The 17464-nt window shown below is 39.3% G+C and overlaps 1 protein-coding gene across 2 annotated transcripts in view; it reads right to left on the reverse strand.

Annotated features, from left to right (window-relative positions):
• The window catches only part of IRS2 (insulin receptor substrate 2), an 84847-nt gene that overhangs the window by 21604 nt on the left and 45779 nt on the right, over positions 1-17464 (reverse strand). For both annotated transcript variants that reach the window (XM_080377727.1, XM_080377726.1), the window contains exon 2: positions 1-17464. This exon is cut by the window's left edge and continues 21604 nt beyond it; it is cut by the window's right edge. The gene's annotated coding sequence lies outside the window, so the exon portion shown is untranslated.

The following is a 17464-nucleotide window of genomic DNA, read 5'->3' on the forward strand; positions in this document are numbered from 1 at the left end:
TAAACTGCTTTTGCAGCACGTTTCCTGCAGCCTCTTCCACCACTTTCTCCTACCCTAAGCAAAGCCTCTCAAGTAAGTGTTATCAGCCATTTGCGTGCTAGGTAATTGCAGAGGGATCTGGAGTCTTCAGAGCTATTTGTTGATGCCTGACCACAGCAAAACCACACAAGATTTAAATCCATCTCCTCTTTAAAATATTGTTGTGCCCTCAAGCAATAAGCGGGGAACTCTTCTCATCTCAAAGCTCGTGGTTTCCTGAGGATAGCAGAAAGTGGACTATGAGGTTGCAGTTCCTACAGATAATATCTGAAGTCATGGTGACCTTTGTTGAAAGCTGCACTGAAGAATAAAGAAGTATTATATAAACTGTGCATCCTTAAGAGAAGGCAAAGGTACATAATGGCATTAAAGTCCATTAATTCCTAATAGATCCTGTCACAAAGGAGACCTTTGCTATTAGATGGCTAAGTCCACCGAGTTGTTTTTATCTCTAAAACTCTACCTTAGCAGTCATTTTCATACAAAAAGACGTATTACTTCTGATTTTCAGGATTTTTTTAATGTGTATATTTAAAATCTCATTAATGTTCTGAGGGCTTCACACGTGGAGGTCAGCAAGGGACTGTGTTAGCACTGCCCTCTTAAATATGTATATTAGCCACTGGTGGTTGGGGAGATTGCTAAATGCACAGCATAAGCAATCTGCCGAACCACAACTCTCTGCATCCCTGCCATTGAATGCAGATGAAACAGGGTTTTTCTTTACCTTGGAAAACAGACTCTTTCCAAGACTGGAAGTCAGTCAAGCTAAGAAACAGGTATTAGAAAGCTGCAAAGAAAATAAGAGTGAAAGAAATACAATGAAAAATAGAAAAACAGTACTAGTGTCAGTTAGCTATATGTTATTTATTCTCTTCAGTATAGGTTACATTGCAACATTAACAGAATACAAATTGACACGAAATTCATGTAAATTTATGTAAATGTGTATATAAATGAGTTGCAGCCCTCAGGCTCCTGGCAAGTTGCCACAGTGGCTTTGAGCAGAGCAGAGACTTTGCATGACTGTAGTGCTCTGAGAGGTGTTATTGCGAATTAGAGTGTGGTTTTCTGAGAAACATTAGTAGCTTTATCAGTTTCCACATGGAGTTTGCCAGGGGCAAAAGAAATACCACTTAGTGAACTTTTGGCTTCTTATCTGAGTTAGTAATAGCCTAGAAATAGCTCATGTGTGACCATTACAAACTCTTTCACTTTCTCAGCAGAGTTTATAGTTACTGTGAGACAGAAACATGGAGCTCATGAACATGATAAACTTCACTGGCATTGCTTTGGAATCTGTAATAGCCATGAACTCAGAAACAGCTGGTTCATGACCATTAGAAACTCCTTTGGCTTCTCAGTGGAGACTTTCTAATAGCCATGAGCACCTAAATAGCTGGTCACAACCATTAAGATCTTTGTCAACATGTCCATAGGGAATATAATGGTTGTATGCCCAGGAACCACTAGTTCACAATTTTTACATATTTTTTTGACTTCTCCATACTGAAACACAGCCATGTAGCCAATAATTTGCCAGTAACAAATAATGCCATGGGTCATGCAACAGAATAAAATATAATACATTAAGGTAAATGTCAGGACTAGATTTGAGTACCTTTCTTGTGGATTACATCTGATGATTTTCTATCTGTCATGGTATTTAGCCCCATTGGATTGGCATTCATGGAATCCAATCCCATCTCCATTCACAAGAGGAAAGGACAGCTCACAAGGAGGTGTCACAGACAATAACAAGAGCAAGGATGGGGTACTGGCCTGAAAGTACGATAGACTGTTCAGGAGGCAGCTCTTCTTATTTTTCAATATAAAGGATCTCAGGATTAATAGGACATCTTTATGGCTTGTCTACAAAAATACCCGTGGCCAAGGTCTATAGAGGTACTTGCTGTTTTTTTCTAACTGAAGATATATTGCGTCTAGATGGTTGTCTGTCTGACCATATAGCCAGATTAAGATAGCTGACAATGCAGCAGATAGTCTGCATGCAAAGCCCCACACCAGCCCTTAACAACCCACATACACAGCATGTACTCAGGCATGGCACATGACACGAGAGGAAGGAAATCGGCTCACAGCCCTCTTCAATCTCTGCAAAACACCTGGTCTTGCAAAAGAAATTTCTCCCTTTCAGAAGTCTTCTAGAGCAAGTGTGGGAGGTCTTTGGGGTCCTCACAGGGCCTTTGTGAGAAACTCTGTGTGTTTACAGGTGCCTATATGACAGCTGAGCATCATTTGCAGGCTTTTCCAAAGGAACAAGAATACAAAAAGAACTAACTTCCAATCAGCAAATTAGAAAGGAAGCATGGAAGCACTTTTCCTCTGTGACCCTCCCCACAGCCTCTGGCTCCGCACCTTTTCCTTCATATTCTCCTAGAGCCCTCTCCTATGTGACCTGCTTGTCACTGATCTCCCAGGGTTCTCATCTGAAAACACCTCTATTACTAGAAAGAGAGGATTTTCTGGGCTTGAAAAGTCTCTCTTTTCCCCAGCTCACCATAAAAGGGGCTAAGTGGGATCACCAAAGCATAAAGGTACTGGTGGCACAGGGGGAACCATTTAAGTATTTATATGCTTTTCTCCCTACTGCTTTGGGGAATTTATTATTTCTTTTAATAAGAAGTGTATGTGTAAATCAGCCCCTGTGGGGCCATGTGGTTGTAGTCTTGGGACCTAATTCTGTTCCCACTGAAGTCAGTGGACGAATCTCTATTGATTTTAAATGAAGAAGCTCTGGGCTCTTTGGTGTTTTCTCTATATTTCCCACTAAGAAATTGTTTTCTTTAAAGCTCTGACATCACATGATGCAACCCACTATACAAATGATGCTCTTGGTCTGTATAGATGTACAGAAATGGAGGAGAGATTTTTCAGTGATAATGATAATTGTCTGTGGCACAGTGATCACGGGAGCTGAATCATTGCAGGACAGAAAGCCTCTGGAGAAAGCATGTACTAACACATCAGGCTTCAGAGAAGAGATCATGTTCCAGCAATTAAACATAGGAGGAATCAAACCATTTAAATTCATTTTACCTGAGTTTCCACTGTTTAAAAATCCCCAGCCTTTTGGGAAGTAAAAGGACAGATGAGGTTTTCAAGGAAGTTAAGGGATGAAATAGAGACTGAATGGGCAAACTGGCAGGAAAACAATAAAAGAAAGATGCCAAAGAGTTTTGTTATGATGGTGCTGGGAAAGGACATTAGTCCCAAGAGAAGAGAGGAGGTGTTCAAGGGCCTGATCCCACAAATCTTTATTTGCTTATGTGAATGATCTCATTGATCTTAGCTGGACTCTGTGCCTGGGAAACTATTTGTGGAATCAGATCCCAGAGCACATAGAAAGCAAATGCTACCTCATTCATTGCCTAACCTGCAAACATTTAGCCAGAGGGACAGATCAGGGGGTGGTGGGAGAAGGAGGAGGGGTTGTCAGAGTAAGGAGAGGAAGTAACACAGCTGGAGAAATTATATTCTGGTATTAGCAGAGCGATGTCATTGATGCCACCTTGTCACCTGTTGATCTAAAAGAAAGGGGACACCCACATACTTAAGAATGTATTTTTAAAATTAAATGCAGTTCCTGGGTTGAGGTTTACTTCACCCAAGGCTTAGCCCTTAGCCCAAGGAAAGGTCTGACAATAAAGTTATGAAAACCCTCAAAAAAAAAAAAAAAAAAAAAAACCAACAAACAAACAAACCAAAAAACCCCACATTGATTCAAATGTATCTGGTCTAGCGTACAAGCCGTATCCTACTGATATATCATGCTAGGCAACATTGTTTGATGAAACTGCTGAAAAATAAATACCTACTGAAGAAATAAATCTGTCAAAGTAAAAATAGATACTAATTTATTACATTTCCTTTCTAGCCATTACAGTACCTGCACAGTCCCAAATTCAAAAACTGTATTTGAATGTCTGATTCCTACTGAAACCAGTAGGAGTTAAGCACTTAAATGTCCTCAAGGGCTTGAGTTCTAGTTCACTAATATCATAAATTTGACAATGCTTTACCTATTTTCTCCTAATGAGGCTTCATCCAGTTTCTGACTGTTTATTTTGTTTCACAGCACTAGTAGCACATTAATAATAGATACTTATGTACAGGAGCTATCAAGAATGTTTTCCAGTGAAAAAGATTTTTACTTGCAAAAGCTTTAGACTGAGTAAGAAGTTACATACACATGAGTTACTGCAAAAAATGGTATTTATAGCAATTGTATTTTCTCTAGGCCACAGATCTATATTTGTTAAGATGCTCCTGTCCTTGATGACATAAAAGGTTACTTTACCAGCCCTTAGAGAAAAAGCAAAATGGTAGATGCAATGTCTGTTATTCTGTTGCCTAACCTGCTTATAATCACAGAGCAGCTTAATTGCCACAATGAGAAAGCTGATGCTTTTAGCTCTAGCATTATAGACACTAATATTTTTCAGAAAAGATTAGGGAAAGTATTTCTAGAAATATAAAACAAGAAGAAAATTATACAGAGGTTTTTCTTAACAAAAAAAGAAAGAGTCAAAGTTGCTTAATTTGACTATAGGATCTATGCTGAAACAATTGCAATCGCTTGCTGAACTGCAATCAGAAGAAAGGCAAAAAGAACAAAACTGTATCATCTATTTTAAGTCTGGGAAATAAAGAATATTCACTTCTAATCCTTTCCGTGTTGTAGGCAGGTAGAAAGGTGGACAGAAACACAGAAAACCACAGGTAGGTGACAATAATTATTTGGTTTAAGGTCCTGAGCAGTATAAAATAAATCTTTTTTTCTTTTCCCCCATGTAAGTTGATTTTCAGGGAGAAATAGCTCAATAATGACATCATGCCAGAGAACTCTGTCCTTTCACCACCTGAAGCATAGTTTAATCTGTCTAAGGCCATAAGGATCAGGTCTACTTTTAGTAAACATAATGCTAAATAACTTTCTTTGCTTTAATTGAGCTCATTGGACTAATCACTAAAGATAGATCAAGGCACAGTTCCTTAAGAACTATGACTGATGTAGATATTGACAATATTGGCAACCTTTCCTAAAATAGTAAAGTATAATATTATTGATTCTGATCTCTCCCTGGTTTTGCATGAATGTAAATGTAGTTCTCTGGCCTTGCTAGAGTTTCCCCACATTTACCCCAGCATCAGTAAGACCAGAAACAGAGCTGTTTATTCAACATTCTGAGGAAAAATTCTGGCTTTTCATATTGGCAGAAATCTTTTTTTAACCAATATTTTTGTGACCAAACTTCTTTCATTAATTATTTAGGGCCATAGCGGGAGGCACAAAGTGAAACCCTAAGACACAGTCCTCACTAAATCCCCAGAGCTATATAACCATATATAAGATTCATATATTATCATTATTAATGTGAATAATAGTTTGGATTTCTTTTCCATTATACAGTTTTGACTATTCAGATTCAAGATTGTCTAAATGCATGAAGTCTGAAAGAAGCACGAATCACATTCTGATGTCTTCTTGTCATGAGGTGTTTTTTTCTTAGGCTATATTTTGGAGGTTTTCCCCACCTCAGCTATATATCCTGCCTTTACTCTTGTTAATAACTAAAATACTTTCCAATGGCTTTATAGGGCATTTGCTCATGATTCCTCGAATTTATCAAAGGGTGTCCACCACATAAATATAGGAAAATGCATACTTGCAAAAGATGCCCTGGGACTAGTAGGTAGGAGTGGGTACAGGGTAAAGAGATGGCAATGGATAAGTTAGGGAGATGGTAACAGAGCAGCTCACTGTTTCATTCCTGTGAATGTATATGCTGATATTCCAAAGGAGACACGGCTCCAGGAACCCTAGCTGTGGTCACTGTCAACACCACATTCAGCACCAGCTGGTGGCACAGAGCTGAGTTCCACATTATTGCCACCAGAAGTAGGCACACCAGTAGCACCTCTTTCTTTGCTGTTGCATAAAGGGCAGAACACAAAATGGCAAAACCAGTGAGAAGTGCATATGCAGAAGAATTGCCTGTTGCTGGTCATACTGCAGGTGAAGTGGAGCATAAAATTGCGGATTATGCCTAAAAAGCAAGTAAGAAAGTTGTGCTTTGATGGTCAACATAGTGACCCACTGTGCACCTAAGACAAGTGCTGAGATCATCCACTTTTGCTGGTAAAACTATTCAAATACCTGAAATGCTGCTGTTCCATATGTCTAGAGGGGCCACCATTGTGGTGATACCTGGCACCCTCCCAAAGGCTGTTTGGAGATCACTTGACTAAGAACCAATGTCTTATCTGGGACCTAATCCAACCCCTGCCCACATGTCCCTCCTTGACTACTCAGAGGAAGAAATTATGGTCCCCAGGTTTGTTTTCCTTTTAATAGTCAAGCAGTTAGACCATTCGGCCTTGTGGTAGATTTGGTATTCTTAAATCCCACTTAATCAATACAATTATTCATACTTCTTAAAAGAAGCTCATTGTGATAAAATGACAGAGAAAGTCTTACAATGAGCAGGAGTCTCCACCTCAGACTACAAATGCCTCATTCTCCATGTGCTGTATAAATCTAGCATGTAGTTTGGAAATACCTAATGTGTGTCAGTTTCAGCTGAAGCTTATAATGTAAATAGGCATAAGAACATTTGGCAGAAAACCCAAATTACAGCTTTGCCACAGCTATTTCATTAGAAAACAGATATATTAGAAAACTAATCTGCTAGGAGGTGTGGAACAAACTGACACTTGCCTTTAAGCTCTTACAATGCCTGAATTATAGAATTTATTATTATTATTATCTTAACATATTTAAATTGAAGTCAATCAAGTATATCTCTGAACTCTAGAATGAATTATTATCACTGTGTCACTGCCTTGAAATCTGTTAATTATCTAGGAAGGATCCATTTGGAGACTTGCTGCACAGATAGATATGTACCATATGCCTGATCTGAAGACTTTCACCTGTCATTTATAATGAGATTAATGTCTTGAATATCAATACATGAGTGCGGGGTCATGAATCTGAATGAAATGATTCTAAGGAAAACTCATAATAAAATTAAATTCCAGTTTCTTTTTTTGGAGGCTAAAATGATAAATAGACTTTGCTGTCAGGTCTGATGTTTGATTTAATCAGTAATAAATAAACAGCCTCTATCACGAGAAGGCTGCCAGCTCAGACTGCATCAGTCTAACACCTGTGTGCAAAGTACACCTATTTTCAAAGTAGTTTTCAAAGAAAGTAGTTTATAGGACATGTGACAAAGAGGGATAGGGAATTAAAACCTTGCGGGGAGCTACATGATCTGGGGACCTCATCCACTAAAGAAAGACTGGACAGCAGCTGCTCTATAGTGGAATTCAGGACATTCAACAGGCTAAATATTCAAGGTGAAATCCTGACTCATCAAGTCAGCAGCAGAACTCCCTTAGACTACTAAAGGCCAAGATTTTCCCTTATCTCATCATAAGTACCTTTGAGCCCAACTTTGTAAGATGGTAAACACTCAGAAGTAATGACTATTCGCAATGACTGCCAGAGTTATGACTTGATTTCAGTTCAGGCATACCTGATACAATCCTTCATGCCTTATAGGAGAGGAGATGCTCTGCACATGTGGAAACAAGTCCTTCATAAACTTGCAGTGAAGCCTCTCTTCCTTATCAGGGTATTGTTTAGGTAGCCAGAGAGAGGTATGGAGCCTCAAAGGAAGGAAAATCTCCTGCATGCATTTCTTCCATCCCACCCTTGTCTACACAGGAGAAATGAAAGAAGTTCTTTTTGTTACATGCACAAAGCAATTTTCCTAAGAACCTATATTTTGAATTTTCCTTTGACTAAGTGAAAAAGGCACCAAAACGACAATTTACATCATTCATCACCAGTCTCTTAATTTAAAAAAACAATAATAAATAAAATCATATGACAACAGCACAGTAAGAAAGAAGGAAATAAAGCAGCCCTGCAAGGAAAACAAGCAATAAAATGTTCCTATTGATTTTGTAAAACAGTCCCAATTGTTCTTGGCACCTGATTCAGGGTCGATTGTGAGTTATGGGAAAGGGAAAAAGGACAAAGGCCTAGCAACAGATAGAAAACTGTTTCAAATATGGTCTTAAGACCCTGGGAGGGGGAAAAACAAACAAACAAAAACAAACAAACAAAAAAAAAGAATGACAGCAAAGGATATTGTGCAAGCTGAGAAATCAGGCTTATTATTTAAAGGAAAAATATGAAGGATCGATTTCATTCATTCTTTACATCCCTGGATTACGCCAGCAGGATCCTATAGATGTTAATTCAAAACCACACAGAACTCAGTTTCAAAATCCATTATTTTTTTTTACTTGTTTTAAAAATTTCCTAGTAATATTGTAATTTTCTCCTCTCTCCTGAGCAACTTCTGCAAGAAGATGTCTAAATGGGCTACCTTTTTCCTGTGTTCCTGCTCTCACAACTTCATCGGCTCTTATTTCCTGCATGTTCAGTCTTATCTCTATTTGTTAAATCTTTTTATCCCTATCTCATCTGGTGATTTATATTCACAAACACAAAAGCTTTCAGTATAACAACGTGGCTGACGTGGAATATTTATAAACACAGGAAGATCTCAGCTAGAACAAACCAGAAAGCAGTAGTTGAACCTGTTTTGGCCAGTCATCAGCAAAGCATCTCTCCCAGTAAGCACTAGAACAGCTTTATAGCACCTCCACCCCTACAAAACTACCTCCAGTTACACACCTCACTAAAATCTGACAGTAAACTAGGTATCGCCCAGAGTAACTAGGTGATATTCATGTGTCCTCACATGGTTAATACCTCACTTGCAGTACAACAAAATGTTGATTCTGTTACTCTTCTGCATGGGGTTGGCTAACAAGACCTGAAAATTCTGCAGTAAAAACACAACTGTCAGTGGCAACAGCTTTAGTGTTTTACACTGTTTCCCATCACAGCAGCATCTGAGCACTCTCCTTGTCAAATAAGCCACATTAGGAAAATAAATCTCCTGCTAACCACACAGTTGCAGCTGTGTTTTTTTCCCCTTGCTTTGAAGTTTTGATAGCACATACTTTACATCTTTGCTAGCTTTTGGTGATGACTTGCATGATTCTTGGGGCTTGAAAAATAAGTCTTCATAGCCCAAGAATGTCTACTATAGTTCAAAGTGGCAGACCATACACATCTTTGGAAATATCCAAGGAAATTCTTCCAATAACTTCTATGATAGATGAAATAACCTTGCAGACACTGATTTTTTTTTTTTTATTCCAAGTAGATAACAGTGATCTTAAAGCATTAGGGTGTGTATCTTTAATCTTTTTTAGCCTTTAAAATGTCACTACCATGTTTCTATTATTCATAAAATTTACAAACCTTATTATGACTTCTTGGCTTCTACAAGAAAGAGCTAGGCAGACCTGTTCAAACAGAGAGAAAATGAATTCTAACCTCCACAGAAGCTTTCCAAAAGGATTTTGCTAAGATTCAGGTACAGATCAAAAATTTAATCTTAAGTCTTTTAATAGACCTTAGTATATGGAATAGTGTAAGATAGCATTAGAAATAGTCTGAGATAACAATATCAATACCAGCTTAGCAAAGCATGAGTAGCAATTGTAAACAGCGTGTGCTTAGCTTAGCTTTAGTCATGGTAACAAGAAATAAGATGTCTGGAAAACATCAGTAGTGAGAAAATTCAGATTTTTAAAGTTGAATGAGAGCTTTCAGTGGATGAAGGTCAGAAAGCAGCTCTGTAAAGAAAGGGGATTTCTTTACAGAAATCTGGCACTGAACCTGTATCCCTCATTAGATCTGCATAGGTCCTAAAAGCTTCTTGAAACTCAAATGCTGAACCGAGGTTGTTAGGTAGAATGCATCCTAAACATCATACACCTGCAGCAATTTCACGAATAATCTTCCTTTTTGTTTATTATTCACACAATTACAGATCTAATATGTTCCATATTACTGCTACATATGCTAATAACAACTAGCTTGCACTGCATTGCTCTTTATTTGCTTACTTAACCATTTGAGATTTTAAATTTATTTTAATCTCTTACTATGAGAACATGGTTCATCTACAACCAGTTCTTTGAAACATCTTTGTCTTCAGTTATATCTAGGGTTCAGCAGAAGCACTGTCTTGTATCAGTACAAGACTTTGAAACTCTGGCTAACACTGCTTATTGAAAGAGATGTTATTTGCAGTTGCTCTGTATTTCAAATCATTTAAAAATTAAAGAAGGAGCACTAACTCTTCAGTCCTCCGAAACATGTTCACTGTGGTGATGGCACAGAAAAGTGATAAACAACCCAAGATTTAAGGGTCACCACATCCAGAGGGAAAAAAGGCTTGGTGTTTGAGTTAACCTTAAATCAACTTTATCCCAAGACAGACATTAAGAAATAGGTACAGAAGTTAATGCAGAAACAGTTATGGAAAATAACTACTTACTGTGGTTCGAATAGTTATGGACTGATACTCGGTTTAAACTCAAATTTAAATAAACAAAAGGGAATAATGATTATATATATTTGTACTTTAGATGCACTCAAAGACATTTTTCTTCTTTGCTTCAAATACTACTCCCATGCACACTATTCTTAGGATGAAACTCTCATCTTTCATTCTCGGAAGAAAATGTTGAAGGCAAAGACTCCTGTTGAGGTCATATTCACACTCAAACTTTTACTCCACCACAGATACCCATGATCTGCAATTTAATCAGAGTGATAATTTTGACACTTCTGATGGGTTATTGACCCTCTCCATCTAACTTTGAGGCTTATTAACATCCCTTTCAGGTGGAGCCATCTCCCCATAAACAGAAACTTGCTAGACACTATTTATGTATTTAATATAAACAAGTCATTAACCCCCTGGGGAGAAAACATTCCCTCCTGCCTGGTGTTCAAAGAATTCAGCTCTCAGTGTACATATCCTTTACAGACAAATACCTGTATCTCATGTAAACATCTAAGCTGACAATTGCCTTTTGTACAAGTACATAAATTACAGTGTGAGGTGGCTCATTACGTGTTGTCGATTGAGGGTGGACGTAACACTAGACAGAGAACTGTTAGGGGGTAGTAGGTTTGAAGGCTTTCTTAATCTGCATTTTGGAGAGTATCTTACTGTACTTCACATTCTCCTATGCCAAGCAATCACAGCTATGATGATGAGCACTTCTTTCATTCCAAACCTAGAAAATGCTCTTTATTATACATTTTCTAAGTACAGAGCAGTCAGGTGTAACAAACAAGGCCCACAAGCTCCCACAGCAAAATTGCTTCTTTGTTAAAGTTGGATCCCAGGAAAGGCTGAAGTGTTCCCAGCTGGCACCAGTTCTCAATTTATATGATCAAAGCTGAAAACACAGCTGTCACCTTGATGTCCTTAGCTTTTTGTTGTCACTGTAAAAATTTGTATTTACATCAGTGGTTAGAAGTTCTGCTTCATCTGTTGCTGAACGCGACACAGTTGTGTTCAGTGCAGCCTTTACTGAAAGCAAAAACTAAATCCATGTAATTTAGACATTCCTTTTCTCTAATGGCAAAGCAGTGTAAAATAGTTTGTCGCTCCCCTGTCTGCCGACCCTTGGTTCCCTTCTTTGCAAACTCACCTGGCTCACAGCCGCAGCTGGGTGCCCTCCCAGCTCTGCCGACTGAGAGGGCTGCAGGGCTGCTTTGGGCTGTGCTTTGATCGCAATCACTAGAAGGATCAGAGGGATTCTCTTTTCTTAAACTACTTTTGAAGAGGGATTTTGATAATTTCAATGATCCGGTTTGCAACACATCTCTACAAACAGTCATACCAGCACAGCTAAGAAAGTAGTAGGGGAAACATTGCAGAGAACGGGAACAGGTAGAGGAATAGAAAAAATCAGAACCTCTTAAACTGTCTTCACCAATGGGAAAATGTTACTGGGATGAAGTTTCTGGGGTATGACTTTGTTCAGCAGGGTAAGCCAAATACCTGTTTCACTGCAGGAAAAGAGAAAGCTTGTGCTCCCTCACTGTGCCTGGACAGCCGTGCCTGTTGCTTAGCTTGTGCCAGCTGTGCTGCATGTCTCAGCACAGAGGGACAACCAAGAAGTTCAGTGAATTCAGTTCACTAAAATTCTACTAAAATTCAGTGAAACAAAAAAAGTAGCGCTGTTGAATTAGGGGTGGGGGGGTGGTGTCCCCAGCAACTGAGGGAGTTACCTTAAAGAAGAAGGGAAGGGAATTATGCCTATGCATGGTAAAAGAAATGAGATGTGGGAAAGAGTCAGGGCAGGAAAAGAAAGAAGTGGAGAAGTAAAAGGGTGAAATGCAGTCTGCTCCTTCAGGGGCAGCAGTTATTCATTTGGCTCAACTGTGTCAGGGAAATTTGCCATTACTTTTTGAAAAAATAGCAGCACTAACAAGAAGATAACCACTGCAACCAATACAAATTATTCACTTGCAGTCAGGCTTCTTGTTATAAAGACAGAAATGAAGTGTCGCGACTAAGCAAACCTCCTCTGTGTGATGTTGTTCTCACAGATGTGTGTTTTCACGCTGCTGGCACTTCAGCAGGTGGAGACAAGTGGCTGCACCCCGGCTTGGCCAGCCTGGACTTTGGAGCAAGGGATGCAACAGATCTGTAAATGTGTCTGTTGTCCAACATAATTTTAAAATATAAGAGGCAACTTTATGACATTGAGCCATCCTTCAGGGACTCATCTTCCTTCCAGAACTTCCCAGCATACGACCTTCATTGCCCTCAACTCCTCCTAACCTTCATTTAAGCCAGCAGTATTTGTTGCATGTGGCTCCAAAGCAAGAGAAAATAGCAGGATGCAACTGCCAGAAATCACTGCAATGCTGCTGTTCAGACAGGTTTTGTCTCCTTTGCATTACCTACTTGATTCAAAATAAGGGTAGACCAGTCTCTTTCCTTTGCAACAGTAACAGCCTTGCATAGGAAAAAGGGGTAAGAAGCCTGAAATCACTGACTTCTTACTGATAAGATGATGTTATCATTGATAAGTAACCAAAATTCCTGTCTGATACACCTGCCATTACATATGAAAATACAGTTCTTTCTGATTTTTGCGGGTTTTGTAGGATAGACTTTGTTTTTCATTGGCATGCTCCATTTTTGTATTCTGTTGCATTGGAGTTAACTGCTGATGGATCAAACAGTAGTCAAACAGTAATTTAGCATGGGGTTAAGAATTCCAAAACAGATGAAAGAATCCAGGCAGCCAGACAAATGAAACTGAAGCTTTGTATCCACAAAGAAACAAGGTAAACAGCAGCAGGGCCAGCAAATTACCATGTCCTTTAGTATGACTGTGCAAAACAGCTTTACCTATTGGCAAAATTGTGCATGGGTCTGGAGTTCCTTGGCTTCAGCTTATTAATGGTAAATCCAGAAGTAATTCCCTAAAGCACTGCCTCATCCTGCCATTGGGCTTGATTCTGAGAGCATCACCTAATTTTTTACTGACCTCTTTGAACTTGGGGTGCTCAGCACTTTTCTGAGCAGAGCCAATAAGCTGGATAATATTCAGTGGGTTTACTGCAAACAAGTCTGCCTTCTGGTGGATTATTATTATTAATATTATTATTGTTGTTGTTGTTGCTGCTGCTGCTGTTGCTGTTGTTACTCTGCATCCTTTAAAAAGATCATTTTCTCCCTGGAAAATGTAAACAAACCCCAATAATTTTGTCTGTTAGGAAAAATTTCTTCACTCTCTTTTGTCAGCACACATCTGACTGCTGCTGTGGCTGACACCAATAGCCTTTGCTCTGTTTACTTTAAAGAATAAGCCACTGCTGTTTGATTTAGTTTTTCATTTTTAATGTGTAAGCCCTCTCTTGATCCTGCATTCCAGAGAAAAGGAACCAGAGTTCCTTTAAATATCATGTGAGGTGCCTCTGAAGCCAGAGCTGTAGACGTAAATCTCCCTAGCAAATTTATATAACTGAGATTTATAGGGGAGGAGGGGGGAACCCAAACATGTGAGCACCAAGTTCCCCTGGCAGCATTAATGTGACAGGTGTACCTCAGCCCAGCCGGTCACTTTTCATTTAACTGTCAGTACACTTGTTTAATGCTTCTAGCTGCATTGCACCAGTATAGTTTTTTATTCTAAAGGTCAGCCACCCACACCAAAGTTCAAAAAGACATTTAATGCAAACAAAAAATTAAATCAAAGGTGGCTTTCATCAGACCTGACTTGCACTAACCAGGCAAGATGAGGTTCATTAATACACAGGTTACAAATTTTAAAGAAAAAATTCTTGTCAGGGCCATATGAATTGCAAACTGAATAAGATATAAAGAGCTAGGCTATTGCTTGTGTTTGTATCTGTTTAAAGTACTCTGGCTATACCAGAGCTACACAAGGAGGGATTTGTACTTTTGTACACGGAAAGAAAAAACACTGAAGAACAGGACTTCACATTTCATTCTTAGGGGAGAAATAAGGACCCTGATCTTCTCTCAGGAAGCTCAGTGCAGTTTATCAGAGCAGCCAGAAACTGGTATTAAATTGTCTATTATGAACCCCCAATCCCAGGTCCCCGTTCTCAAAGGCACTCTCCAAGTCATGGTACTGGAGGTGCCTAAGGAAGCTGGGACGGCCACTCCAGCATTTAATATCACAAGAGTGATGATCAGTCCAGAGCCCTGTTATCCAAGGCTGCCAGATCCTTCCTCCATATCACCGAGAGAGGCAGAAAATGAGCTGCAATTACTAAGTTAGATGTCTCTATACAGCTCAAGTAAAGCAGTCTAGAAGGAAAAAAATATCCCTTCCCCTTATCTTTTCTTTCCTTTCTCATCTCTGGAAGGAGGTGGCACAGGAAGCACAACAGCACTTCGCAAAACCTGGGGATCCCGCTAGGTGGGAATTTTCCTTCTCTGGCCAAAATTCCCTAGGTTAAAAACCTGCTGCCAGATGAACAAAGCAGCCACTATGTCCAAGAGGTTTGGAAACAGGGTAACAAATGTGAAATTAAATAGGTTTTTTGTTTTAGTTTGGTTTTGTGCAGGACCAAAATACAGGAACAGCTGCTCAAGATGTAAACACAGTCTTCTTTAGCATGGAAGCCACTTATACAAGTTGTTTGAATTGGCTGATCCTCAGCAAGGCAAAGATGTTTATATAAATCCAACAATTAATCCCAGATAACAACATAGCAACATCTTAATCCAAATTACATGGGGCCTGATCTTTCAGACTCTTTGTGTGAAGACTTCCTGATGAATCCCCTGTGTCAGAAACAGGTTACTCATCTATTTCTAAGTGCATTCGTCTGATGCAAATATTTACAGTTCTTTATTAAGCAGCTCCAGTCCTTGGGTCTCTCAACTGATTTCATGATACCGTGCCCACACAGTGATACTGTAAACACCTGTAGGGGTATACAGCAATCCTTGACATCTATCTGACTATGCTAAGGTAAAAGTAACAGATTTTCAGGTGGTCTTTCCAGTACTTTCAAGCTTAGGCAGTTATTTACAGCTCCAGAAAGCAGGGATTGCAAACTGTCCTTCAGAAGAAGAGAACGGTCTGAACAAACCTGAATATTGAACTCAACCACACTGAACATGGGGAACTGGACTCTGTCTCGGGAGTCACTGTATCTAATCTACAAACCTTTCAGGCTGGTTTATAAATCACAAAGCAGGAATAACAAACAAACAAAAGGTCAACAGATTTTTTTTTTCTCTTCATTTCATGTCATTTTTTAGTTTAGACCTAGGGTCAATGGTCTTAATTTTTTCTTTCTGGGTAAAAAAAAGAATACAGTTACAATTTGCTTATTTTTTCATTTTCTGTGACAGTGAAAAAAAACCCCATAATTCCAGTTGGAAGCTTTGGCTTTGAGGAGTTTATTGTTTTTCTTCTTGTGGAATGTTGAATGATGTGAAATCTTGCTATCAATTGAAAAGCCATTTCAAGTGAAAAGCAACTTTTAGTGTAAAAAAATTATCGGTTCCCTTTCGAATGCAAATCTTCGGAATGTTTATACAAAAATTCTGTGCATTTCAAGGTACATTCATAGTTCCTCACCTCCTTCAATAAGGCTATGCAGAGGCTTAACTTTAAGTGTTTGTTCAAGTGTTTTGCTGCAGAGGAGCCTCCGAGACCTTGATGGCAGAAGGCATTGTTGTGGTGATTTCAGACCTCAAGGCAGGAAGGAAATTGCGCATGTGGCATCTTGCGAAGGACAGAAAATAACACTGGCTTTTCTGGAAAACATAAAAGCAGGCTTTTCCTTGGATTCTAAATGGACAAATTAATAGTCATTGGCAAAGGCAAGGAAAGAGCAAGAGGAACGATACAAAAAGTGAATAATGGAAGAATAGATGTCTTTCTTCTTACAGGCTTTACTGAAATGCTTTCAAACAATTGCCTTTGGATCAAGAATTCCTGAATATTTTGCAAAACAAAGTAGAACTGCAAATCAAAACAACACTCTGACAACCAAAGGAGATGTTTCCCAACTCAAATACAGTAAAACAAAAGGTCGGGGGTGGGTGGGGGTGGGGTGGGGGGAGTTGTAGGGAGGAAGAATGCGTGACTCTATAAAAAGAAAAGAAATAGATTTTTTTAGAGGGATGGGAACAGCTGTAAAGATGGGAAAGCAATGTCATTTCTTGTTGTTTCAGTGGTACATCTATATGCTCAATGTTTCACAACCCCAATATTGACTGTTGTGGCTTGTAAAAGAACTTGTGTTTTCGTTCTACTGCTGCTATTTTGCATATCAATAGAGTTGTTTTCCTCCAACCTAAGATATCCATATGGTCTTCTTATGGAACAAAGCCAGAGGACAAAACCAGTCTCCCATTGCTGTACAGTCCACCCAGAGCTGTCTACAGAAAGCCAGACCATTTGCAAAGCCTTCAAAACACATCCCCTCTGCCCACCTGAGAAGCCTGCACTTCAACTGAGCTGTGCTGGGCAACCCTCCTACCCATCTTTCAGCCTCTTTTTGCTGGGGGCTGCCTGCCACCTATGCTACCTGCTTTTGTGAGCAGGGACTCACTTCTTTGTTAGTTTCTTAAGCCCTTACCCAGCCTGTAAAACCCATGGTCCATCCCTACATGTAGGGCATCTGGATTGGTTGGGTTTTTTTTTTCCTTTGGGATTTCTTAGTGAGTGATTGTGCAACTTTTGGAAGACTTCCATTTCTGTGCCGAGCTGCACATATTTGCACTGAGGACAGTCCATCCTGGACCTTGCCTCATACGTGGTTACCTCACCCAGAGACATTGTGCAAACAGCTCTGGTCTAACAACATGGAGCAAGAGCTGTGCTTACCCGCGCATAACTGCCTCTGCTAAAGCCAGGGAGCGCCTGAATCACAACCATCCAAGTACCTGATAAAACATCTTTTACTGCAGACCCTTACACTAACCTCATTTTCCTTTCAGAGTGG

This window comes from Falco punctatus (assembly GCF_963210335.1).
Source record: "Falco punctatus genome assembly, chromosome: 2".
Lineage (NCBI taxonomy): Eukaryota > Metazoa > Chordata > Aves > Falconiformes > Falconidae > Falco > Falco punctatus.